This window comes from Triturus cristatus, chromosome 5_2 (genome assembly GCF_964204655.1).
Source record: "Triturus cristatus chromosome 5_2, aTriCri1.1, whole genome shotgun sequence".
In the NCBI taxonomy this organism is placed as follows: domain Eukaryota; kingdom Metazoa; phylum Chordata; class Amphibia; order Caudata; family Salamandridae; genus Triturus; species Triturus cristatus.
In genome coordinates, this window is record NC_140588.1 from 990,047,965 (window position 1) to 990,060,635 (window position 12,671).

Here is a 12,671-nt window from a genome sequence, read left to right on the forward strand (position 1 = left end):
GTTGGCAAATAACGGGACCATACAGAATCCTTAGTAATGTTTGTAAATGTAGGTCCTATATTTACAAAATGTGCCTGTTAACAACAGTGTGATAATGATTCATTAATCAGGTTGTACAGTGGGCTACCTGCTAGTCAACAGTTTATTGGAATTTATAATATCATAGGTATGGTACTTTTTACTGGTGTGGTGTTCCCACTATCCAGCAACACGATATATCAGTGGTCGAAGTGGGGGAAAAAAAGTAGGGGAACTGTGGGCGGAGAATCAGAGGGCGGGAATAACCCAAGGATTGGATCAGTGGGCAGAGCCAGAGGCGTGGCCAGAATGCGCAAACATCCCAATTTTTTGTATTCGTTTGGTTTCACTGCCCAGTTTTAGCAACCAATGGATAGACATGATTATTTAAGGTTATAATGAGTTATTGACAGTAAAATGTGTTCACAAAGTGGGATATGCTTCTAATCACAGAATGTCCCCAAATACGATAAAATGTGGAAGCACAAGCCATTTGTCTCCAAGCCATGGAGTTTCTGTCATCAGCACTTCTCCCTTTTCCAAAACAGCAGTTCAAACATGAATGGCTAAAAATCCTAGTTTGCAAAGGTTTTCTAAATAATAATGGCTCTGCCATATTTGCCTCATAATGCAAGATCTGCTTCATGATCTGACCATTTAAACTAATAAATTGTTTGTGCTCAAACGTATCAAAAGTTAATAAAAAATGTGACTTGTGTTGCTGCGGAGTAGATGACAGTTAATAGCTCACTGTTCTATGTTAGGATTTTAACTTATAAACTGCAAGTAACAAAAGGATCGCTCTGACAAAAGCAGTAGCCCACTGGCCTATTTACATTATGTGCACTTTGTGATCTGCATGGTGCATGTTCTTTGCAGCAGGTACATTAATCCTCTGAGCTACCTTTCCATGAGTCAAATCTTCCATTAGACAAAATTCCGATCTCTCTCTAGGAAGAACATTAATCACCAGAGTCATCATGACATTTTTATTGTTACCGAAAATTACTGGAGGCCAGGAAGGAGGCAGCAAATGCTTTTAGAACCATAATATACTTGCAAAAATGATGCCTCCACCTAAAGTGAGCACCTGGTGCGGTCACACCGGTTGCACCGCCCTAGAGCTGGCCCTTCTCAAGGGTCCTGTGATCTCAGTGACAGGGTCACTGTTCTAGGGTGTACGGCTTCATAGGCCTGCCCGCAAGACTGGAGGTGAACTTCAGTATGAATAGTGGTGGACAAGCCTTGAAGGTTAACCTACACTTGTCATGCTAGGGTCCACCTGCTGGTGCTACGACACCGGGGCTTCTAATGTCTTGCGAAGCCTTCTAAGGTCTAGCATGAGATAGTGCTCTCTCAGGAGAGTGGTCTGGCGGACTGGTTATTAAGGCTGAACCTAGTTCCCCAGTTCCAAATTCAGCAGCTCTGGCCATAGTGCCACATCCGCTCCCCCACCGAACACCATACTGCCCCACTGAGAAAAACTCAGACTGCCTTCAACTACAACCCAATTGTTGCCAGCTATAAACACCTGGATGCGGCTCAATTTAAATTACGCACTGGGCTAGAGCAATATGTGGCCTACAAGAAAAAAGTGCCAACATCCTGTAAAAAGCAAACAATCATAGGGAATGCACAATTTTGCAAACCATGTAAAATGTAAGCAGGAACAACATGGTCACCTTAACACTTTTACACTCACTGTTCTGAAATCAGTGAGTGCTTTTGCCTGAAAAGTTAAGGACATGACAACAGGGCCCTGAATGGACCCATTTCAATGGCCATTGCTTATATCCTTACAAAACGTAAGCAGTATGGTAAAAAAAAGACAACATCCCTAGATACAGAGCAGCAGTACAAATTTTGTTTTTCAATCCTCACATTGCAGTACCTCCAGGATTGGTGCACTAGTTTCAAGCCCAGGGAAAACAAAGCCAAGACAACAAAAACAGCGCTTCACTGGCAAACTCTGTAAAAGTGGCGCTAATGTGTTTGGGTGTGAATAAAATCAATCTGGACAGTTTGCTACCACTCTGTCTTACTTTATTTAGTTATTTATTTTTCCTATTTTTAAACTTTTATTCCCGATGCTGAATTTTGGAATTAAATGTCAGAAAAATACGACATTGATTTCCAGCAAAAGTGATTTTCTTTTTTGGATCCATTTCACAGGGAAGCAAATAAAAGAAAGGAGAGGAGACAGTGCGCACTGCGCACTGGCACCTCCTCCTCCTAAACGGTTAGGTTGCTCTGAGCACACCGGCCCTGTTGGTGTCACCCCATGTGAGGGTGTCACCCGGTGCGGTCCACACTCCCCGCACCCCCATAGTGATGCCGCTGGTTCCGTGTGTGGCAAAGTGTTTCCCTAGACATTGCTGGTCCGATGTGTCTTGGCCACAATCCCATCTATGCTATAGTACTTATTGATCAACTGTCTCAGTGGCCTGAAGTTAAACTGGTTCTCAATATTACTTTGAAAATTGTGATTCAGTTTTTAAATGATGTTTTTGAAAGAGAAGGATTTCCTCAATCCCTTCTTACTGACAATGGGGTGCAGTTAACATCTGTTGACATGAAAAAGTTTCTTGATGGTCATGGCATTGTTCACAAACGTTCATCTGTATATTATCCACAGAGCAATGGAATTGTGGAAAGATGGATCAAAGTGTTCAAAGAAGGGTTACAACTTGCCATTTCTAATGGGAAAAATTGCATTCAAGCCATCAAAGACATTCTTTGGTGTGTGTGTAACTTGAGTCAGGCATGGATGAGAGATTTGTTGTGTAACAAAAACGATAGATCTGTGTCTGTTTGTGACTGTCAACGCAGTGATACTTCTCCTGTGAAAGTTGATGATTGGGTTTGGGTGAAGAAAGGTAGGATCATTAGGTTTGGTGAGTCTCAATTTTCCAATCCCTTGAAAGTGGTCAGCGTGGGTCGTCAGGTTGTAGATTTGTCTGACGGGAATGTTTGGAGTTTGTCCAAAGTGCTGAAAGTTCCTCAGTGGTAATGGCCTCCTGAGAAGTCAGTTGATTTGCCTGTTAAGTCCAAAGTGCTGAAAGTTCCTCAGTGGTAATGGCCTCCTGAGAAGTCAGTTGATTTGCCTGTTAAGGAGTCTCCTAGGCTTTCGAGCAATAGAACAAATTGGATTGGAGAAAAGCTGTTTCCCAGCAGGTGGACAATCTTAATAGGCATCGTGTGCAAAGGCAACGTCATTGTCTAGTCTGGTGTAAAGACTATCTGTTGGACAAGTGATGTTTCTTTGCATTTTATTATTACTGTCATGTAATCCATTTACAAGTAATGTTTCTTTGCATTTTATTATAAGTGTCATGTGATGCATTTATGTATTGCATTGTTTTTTTTTATTGCTTCTTTTGTGTGTTCTTTTTCTATTTGTATTTATGCTGTTGTTATTTATCTGTTAACGAAGGGAGATGTGTGGTGTCTTGCTGACATCGCCTGGAATCTGGAACACAGCTTGTGTTCCGAATTCCAGGGCAGACGGTTTGGCCCAGGCTTACGCGATGGAGTTGATTTATATCCCTCATAAAGAATAGACTTTCATATATTCATTTCTGCGTGCTGTGATCCTTTGTAGTACACCTTATTACAATGTACTGTTTTAACAGGTGAGCAGGCTGGTTGTTACATCTATCTAACACCAACAGAGTGGCGCTTCCTTAATTTTAATGGGAGCACTGCTCTACCCCAAGCTTGGACAATTCACTTGAATTTATAGCCAAGTTTGATCCAGGCACACATTTTTATAATGAGAAGTATGAAAATCAAAGTTGTGTCTTTCTTTCTACGCATTAAGGGCTAGATGTACAAAGGATTTTTGCAGTCGTAAACCATTTGCGATTGCAAAAATGGCTTTTCTGATACACAAAACTCAAATTGCAATTTGGTAACAAGATATTGGGTTTGCGACCCAATACCAATTTGTTATTTGGAAGGGTCATGTTTAGGGTGGCTTTTCCAAGTACCGAACAGTATGAATTAATGTTTTTTGACTGAATTCTAGTTGCAAAACATTAATCTTTTAACCACCTCCATAAAGGAGGTGGTAAGCCATTCGCAAACGGTAATTGGTCCCCAAGGAACGCCTTGGCCTTTGCGAATGTTGACAAAAACCTTTGTTAAGAGTAGGCAGTGAAGGAGGTGGTAAGCCATTCGCAAACGGTAATTGGTCCCCAAGGAACACCTTGGCCTTTGCGAATGTTGACAAAAACTTTTGTTAAGAGTAGGCAGTGGTCCTAGGGATTACTGTCTACTCTTAAAAAATTAAACTTACAGTATTCACAATTTTTTAGGTCTCGCGCCTGCGTTGCACTGTGCAGCAGTGCTCGCGCAGCGCGAGACCTTTAGTGAGTGAAAAACGGGGTTTCAGCACTGACCTAGGAATCGCACACGCTCGTGCCTGGCTGTAGGGGTAGGAGGGGCAAGGGCTAGTGATTCCTCTGGCTTGCTTCAGTGTGGGCCTGCCCTTGCCCTCACTCATGCAGTGATGTTGGACTGACCATGGTCCGGGCCAAGGTACGTCACGTGCCTGGTTCTGGTGCTTGGCTTCAGTGTGTGCACCCGCTGTGTGTCTATGCTTGCCCTGGGTGGATTGGTGGGTGGTCGTGCTCCTGGTGCTCAGTTTGTGGCTTTGCATGCCCCTGGTGACGTCGCTGGTCTTGTCCTCTGGCTCAGTGTGGTGGCTGGCTCAGTCCCAGCTCTTCTAGCCCGCCTGGGGAGGGGGTGACCTTTACTGGAGTGCTGACTTTACATCTGACAGTTGTGGCTGCCGGTGTTCTCGGGCTGATGTTTGGCCTAGCCACCCGCAGTCTCTCAGCATGAGAGGCTACCCCCTAGGAGGAGGTACTTGTGAAAGAGTGAAAGGCGTTAAAGGTCACAGGGTCCGCTCTGCTGTGAATGAGGCTTTAGAGAAGTAGATCTCGGACAGCGTCAGTTGGTTGAGATCTCGGGGGCGCATGCGCAGAAGCGCGTGTTTTTTTTAACTTATCACTGACATAAGCCAGACCGGTCATGCAATATACTTTTATTTGAATGATTTAAGAGCTGTGTGTCCAGTTACACTGGGCCTCGGACCTGCTCTCCTCTCCTCATGCCCTCCTCTGTTCTCTGGTGGCTAGTGTCCGTGCCTCAAGGTCCTGATACAGTCTCCAGTGTCTCATACATTCTCCAGTATCTCCCTCACAAGGCCTCATTTATTCCCCCGTATCTCCTTCACAAGCATTCCCAAGTGCCTCATACACAGAACCTCATACATTCCCCGGTGTCCATCACACATTCTCCAATGTTTCCCCCACAGAGCAAAATACATTCTCCAGTGTTCCATATTCAGCGCATTCTTCATTCTGCAGTGTCTTCCTCACAGGGCCACATGCATTCTCCAGGGTCCCTTACATACTGCCTCATGCATTTACCAGTCTCCCTCACAGACCCTTCTACATTCTACAATGTCTCCCTCATGGGGCTCCATACATTCTCCAGGGTCCCTCACCGGGTCTCACGAATTCTCCACTGTTCCTCACAGGGCCTCATACACTCTCCAGTGTCTCCCTCACAGGGCCTCACATACAGAACCAGCACGAAGACAGAGCCTGCTACAGCACCTACAGTGCCACCACTGAGGCATGGCCTCCTACAGCACCTACAACGCCAGCACTGTGGCATGGCCTCCTACAGCACATACAGCGCCAGCACTGAGGCCTGGCCTGCTACAGCACATACAGCGCCAGCACTGAGGCCTGGCCTGCTACAACACCAGCACCGAGGCATTGCCTTCTACAGCACCTACAGCGACAGCACTGAGGCCTGGCCTGCTACAGCACCTAGAGCTCCAGCACTGAGGCCTGGTCTCCTACAGCACCTACAGCGCCAGCAATGAGACCTGCCTGGCCTCCTACAGCACCTACAGCGCCAGCACTGAGGCATGGCCTCCTACAGCACCTACAGCGCCAGCACAGAGGCCTGGCCTGCTACAGCACATACAGCACCAGCACTGAGGCCTGGCCTGCTACAGCACCTACAGCGCAAGCACTGAGGCCTGGTCTCCTACAGCACCTACAGCGCCAGCACTGAGGCCTGGCCTGCTACAGCACCTACAGCTCCAGCACTGAGGCCTAGCCTGCTACAGCACCTACAGCGCCAGCACTGAGGCCTGGTCTGCTACAGTACCTACAGCGCCAGCACTGAGGCCTGGCCTCCTACAGCACCTACAGTGCCAGCACTGAGGCCTGGCCTCCTACAGCATATACAGCGCCAGCACTGAGGCATGGCCTCCTACAGCGCATACAGAACCAGCACTGAGGCCTGGCCTGCTACAACACCAGCACCGAGGCATGGTCTCCTACAGCACCAGCACTGAGGCCTGGCCTGCTCCTGCACCTACAGCGCCAGCACTGAGGCCTGGTCTCCTACAGCACCAACAGTGCCAGCACTGAGGTCTGGCCTGCTACAGCACCTACAGCGCCACCACTGAGGCCTGGCCTGCTACAGCACCTACAGCGCCAGCACTAAGGCATGATCTCCTACAGCACCTACAGTGCCAGCACTGTGGCCTGGCTTGCTACAGAACCTACAGCGCCAGCACTGAGGCATGGCCTCCTACAGCACCTACCGCACCAGGACTGAAGCCTGGCCTGCTACAGAACCTACAGCGCCAGCAATGAGGCCTGGCCTGCTACAGCACCTACAGCGCCAGCACTGAGGCCTGGTCTCCTACAGCACCTACAGCGCCTGCACTGAGGCCTGGCCTGCTACAGCACCTACAGCGCCAGCACAGAGGCCTGGCCTGCTACAGCACATACAGCACCAGCACTGAGGCCTGGCCTGCTACATCACCTACAGCGCAAGCACTGAGGCCTGGTCTCCTACAGCACCTACAGCGCCAGCACTGAGGCCTGGCCTGCTACAGCACCTACAGCTCCAGCACTGAGGCCTGGCCTGCTACAGCACCTACAGCGCCAGCACTGAGGCCTGGTCTGCTACAGTACCTACAGCGCCAGCACTGAGGCCTGGCCTCCTACAGCACCTACAGTGCCAGCACTGAGGCCTGGCCTCCTACAGCATATACAGCGCCAGCACTGAGGCATGGCCTCCTACAGCGAACAGAACCAGCACTGAGGCCTGGCCTGCTACAACACCAGCACCGAGGCATGGTCTCCTACAGCACCAGCACTGAGGCCTGGCCTGCTCCTGCACCTACAGCGCCAGCACTGAGGCCTGGTCTCCTACAGCGCCAACAGTGCCAGCACTGAGGTCTGGCCTGCTACAGCACCTACAGCGCCACCACTGGGGCCTGGCCTGCTACAGCACCTACAGCGCCAGCACTGAGGCATGATCTCCTACAGCACCTACAGTGCCAGCACTGAGGCCTGGCTTGCTACAGAACCTACAGCGCCAGCACTGAGGCATGGCCTCCTACAGCACCTACCGCACCAGGACTGAAGCCTGGCCTGCTACAGAACCTACAGCGCCAGCAATGAGGCCTGGCCTGCTACAGCACCTACAGCGCCAGCACTGAGGCATGGCCTTCTACAGCACCGACAGCGCCAGCACTGAGGGCTGGCCTCCTACAGCACATACAGCGCCAGCACTGAGGCCTGGCCTCCTATTTCACATACAGCGCCAGCACTGAGGCCTGGCCTGCTACAGCACCTCCAGCGCCAGCACTGAGGCCTGGCCTGATACAGCACATACAGCGCCAGCACTAAGGCCTGGCCTGCTACAACACAAGCACAGAGGCATGGTCTCCTACACCACCTACAGTGCCAGCACTGAGGCCTGGCCTGGTGCAGCACCTACAGCACCAGCACTGAGGCCTGGTCTCCTACAGCACCTACAGCGCCAGGGCTGAAGCCTGGCCTGCTACAGAACCTACAGCGCCAGCACTAAGGCCTGGCCTGCTACAGCACCTACAGTGCCAGCACTGAGGCATAGCCTTCTACAGCACCTACAGTGCCAGCACTAAGGGCTGGCCTCCTACAGCACATACAGCGCCAGCACTGAGGCCTGGCCTGCTACAACACATACAGCACCAGCACTGAGGCCTGGCGTGCTACAACATCAGCACAAAGGCATGGTCTCCTACAGCACTTACAGCACCAGCACTGAGGCCTGGCCTGCAACAGCGCCAGCACTGAGGCCTGGTCTCCTACAGCGCCAGCACTGAGGTCTGGCCTGCTACAGCATCTACAGCGCCAGCACTGAGGCCTAGCCTCCTACAGCACCTACAGCGCCAGCTCTGATGCATGGCCTCCTACAGCACCTACAGCGCCAGCACTGAGGCATGGCCTCCTACAGCACATACAGCGCCAGCACTGAAGCATGGCCTCCTACAGCACCTACAGCACCAGCACTGAGGCATGGCCTGCTACAGCACTTACAGCACCAGCACTGAGGCATGGCCTCCTAAAGCACATACAGCGCCAACACTGAGGCATGGCCTCCTACAGCACATACAGCACCAGCACTGAGGACTGGCCAGCTACAACACCAGCACTGAGGCATAATCTCCTACAGCACCTACAGCGCCTGCACTGAGGCCTGGCCTGCTACAGCACCTACAGCGCCAGCACTGAGGCCTGGTCTCCTACAGCACCAGCACTGAGGCCTGGCCTGCTACAGCACCTACAGTGCCAGCACTGAGGCCTGGCCTCCTACAGCACATACTGCGCCAACACTGAGGCATGGCCTCCTACAACACATATAGCGCCAGCACTGAGGCCTGGCCTCCTACAGCACCTACAGCGCCAGCACTGAGGCCTGGTCTCCTACAGCAACTACAGCACCAGCACTGAGGCCTGGCCTGCTACAGCACCTACAGTGCCAGCACTGAGGCATAGCCTCCTACAGCACCTACAGCGCCAGCACTGAGGCCTGGCCTCCTACAGCACATACTGCGCCAACACTGAGGCCTGGCCTGCTACAGCACCTACAGCGCCAGCACTGAGGCCTGGTCTCCTACAGCACCTACAGCACCAGCACTGAGGCCTGGCCTGCTACAGCACCTACAGCACCTACAGCACCTACAGCGCCAGCACTGAGGCCTGGCCTCCTACAGCACATACTGCGCCAACACTGAGGCATGGCCTCCTACAACACATACAGCACCAGCACTGAAGCATGGCCTCCTACAACACATACAGCGCCAGCACTGAAGCATGGCCTCCTACAGCACATACAGCGCCAGCACTGAAGCATGGCCTCCTACAGCACCTACAGCACCAGCACTGAGGCATGGCCCGCTACAGCACCTACAGCGCCAGCACTGAGGCATGGCCTGCTACAGCACCTACAGCACCAGCACTGAGGACTGGCCTCCTAAAGCACATACAGCGCCAACACTGAGGCATGGCCTCCTACAGCACATACAGCACCAGCACTGAGGACTGGCCTGCTACAACACCAGCACTGAGGCATGATCTCCTACAGCACCTACAGCGCCTGCACTGAGGCCTGGCCTGCTACAGCACCTACAGCGCCAGCACTGAGGCCTGGCCTGCTACAGCACCTACAGCGTCAGCACTGAGGCCTGGTCTCCTACAGCACCTACAGCACCAGCACTGAGGCCTGGCCTGCTACAGCACCTACAGTGCCAGCACTGAGGCCTGGCCTCCTACAGCATATACAGCGCCAGCACTGAGGCATGGCCTCCTACAGCGCATACAGAACCAGCACTGAGGCCTGGCCTGCTACAACACCAGCACCGAGGCATGGTCTCCTACAGCACCAGCACTGAGGCCTGGCCTGCTCCTGCACCTACAGCGCCAGCACTGAGGCCTGGTCTCCTACAGCACCAACAGTGCCAGCACTGAGGTCTGGCCTGCTACAGCACCTACAGCGCCACCACTGAGGCCTGGCCTGCTACAGCACCTACAGCGCCAGCACTAAGGCCTGGCATGCTACAACACAAGCACAGAGGCATGGTCTCCTACACCACCTACAGTGCCAGCACTGAGGCCTGGCCTGGTGCAGCACCTACAGCACCAGCACTCAGGCCTGGTCTCCTACAGCACCTACAGCGCCAGGGCTGAAGCCTGGCCTGCTACAGAACCTACAGCGCCAGCACTAAGGCCTGGCCTGCTACAGCACCTACAGTGCCAGCACTGAGGCATAGCCTTCTACAGCACCTACAGTGCCAGCACTAAGGGCTGGCCTCCTACAGCACATACAGCGCCAGCACTGAGGCCTGGCCTGCTACAACACATACAGCACCAGCACTGAGGCCTGGCGTGCTACAACATCAGCACAGAGGCATGGTCTCCTACAGCACTTACAGCACCAGCACTGAGGCCTGGCCTGCAACAGCGCCAGCACTGAGGCCTGGTCTCCTACAGCGCCAGCACTGAGGTCTGGCCTGCTACAGCATCTACAGCGCCAGCACTGAGGCCTAGCCTCCTACAGCACCTACAGCGCCAGCTCTGAGGCATGGCCTCCTACAGCACCTACAGCGCCAGCACTGAGGCATGGCCTCCTACAGCACATACAGCGCCAGCACTGAAGCATGGCCTCCTACAGCACCTACAGCACCAGCACTGAGGCATGGCCTGCTACAGCACTTACAGCACCAGCACTGAGGCATGGCCTCCTAAAGCACATACAGCGCCAACACTGAGGCATGGCCTCCTACAGCACATACAGCACCAGCACTGAGGACTGGCCAGCTACAACACCAGCACTGAGGCATGATCTCCTACAGCACCTACAGCGCCTGCACTGAGGCCTGGCCTGCTACAGCACCTACAGCGCCAGCACTGAGGCCTGGTCTCCTACAGCACCAGCACTGAGGCCTGGCCTGCTACAGCACCTACAGTGCCAGCACTGAGGCCTGGCCTCCTACATCACATACTGCGCCAACACTGAGGCATGGCCTCCTACAACACATATAGCGCCAGCACTGAGGCCTGGCCTCCTACAGCACCTACCGCGCCAGCACTGCGGCCTGGTCTCCTACAGCAACTACAGCACCAGCACTGAGGCCTGGCCTGCTACAGCACCTACAGTGCCAGCACTGAGGCATAGCCTCCTACAGCACCTACAGCGCCAGCACTGAGGCCTGGCCTCCTACAGCACATACTGCGCCAACACTGAGGCCTGGCCTGCTACAGCACCTACAGCGCCAGCACTGAGGCCTGGTCTCCTACAGCACCTACAGCACCAGCACTGAGGCCTGGCCTGCTACAGCACCTACAGCGCCAGCACTGAGGCCTGGCCTCCTACAGCACATACTGCGCCAACACTGAGGCATGGCCTCCTACAACACATACAGCACCAGCACTGAAGCATGGCCTCCTACAACACATACAGCGCCAGCACTGAAGCATGGCCTCCTACCGCTGGCGCGGTAGGTGCTGTAGGAGGCCAGGCCTCAGTGCTGGCGCTATATGTGTTGTAGGAGGCCATGCCTCAGTGTTGGCGCAGTATGTGATGTAGGAGGCCAGGCCTCAGTGCTGGCACTGTAGGTGCTGTAGCAGGCCAGGCCTCAGTGCTGGTGCTGTAGGAGACCAGGCCTCAGTGCTGGCGCTGTAGGTGCTGTAGCAGGCCAGGCCTCAGTGCAGGCGCTGTAGGTGCTGTAGGAGATCATGCCTCAGTGCTGGTGTTGTAGCTGGCCAGTCCTCAGTGCTGGTGCTGTATGTGCTGTAGGAGGCCATGCCTCAGTGTTGGCGCTGTATGTGCTTTAGGAGGCCATGCCTCAGTGCTGGTGCTGTAAGTGCTGTAGCAGGCCATGCCTCAGTGCTGGTGCTGTAGGTGCTGTAGGTGCTGTAGGAGGCCATGCTTCAGTGCTGGCGCTTTATGTGCTGTAGGAGGGCATGCCTCAGTGCTGGCGCTGTAGGTGCTGTAGGAGGCCATGCCTCAGAGCTGGCGCTGTAGGTGCTGTAGGAGGCTAGGCCTCAGTGCTGGCGCTGTAGATGCTGTAGCAGGCCAGACCTCAGTGCTGGCGCTGTAGGAGACCAGGCCTCAGTGCTGGCGCTGTTGCAGGCCAGGCCTCAGTGCTGGTGCTGTAAGTGCTGTAGGAGACCATGCCTCTGTGCTGATGTTGTAGCACGCCAGGCCTCAGTGCTGGTGCTGTATGTGTTGTAGCAGGCCAGGCCTCAGTGCTGGCGCTGTATGTGCTGTAGGTGCTGTAGCGGGCCATGCCTCAGTGCTGGTGCTGTAGGTGCTGTAGGAGGCCATGCTTCAGTGCTGGCGCTGTATGTGCTGTTGTATACCTGTATTCACTTGTGTTGTGTTTCGTTTTTAAAAAGCACTTCACTCGCGTTGACCCAGCACCTCGCACAGCTGATTGGTAGCTGTCGCGGAGGGAGGGACGCCCACCCTACAGGCCACGCCCCCTTCGACTCCTCCTCTCCTCTATAGATATGTGCAACCATAGGACGCGCAGCGGACGAGCGCAGCGGGCGCGCCGATTGCGCGCCGAAGGCGCGCTTAAGGCAAGCTCGTCTGCGCTCGTCCGCGCCCGGCCGGGCCCAGGGGCCACGTCCTCTGGTTTCCCTAGAGGCGACAGACTGGTATACAGCCGAGACCTTTTATGCCAGCTACGGCCACCTATCTCTCCTAAATGCGCTATCCCATTACACCCTTTGGAGATTCCTCGACGCTGTAAGTACTGTAATTTACACCTATGCACTCCAACCACC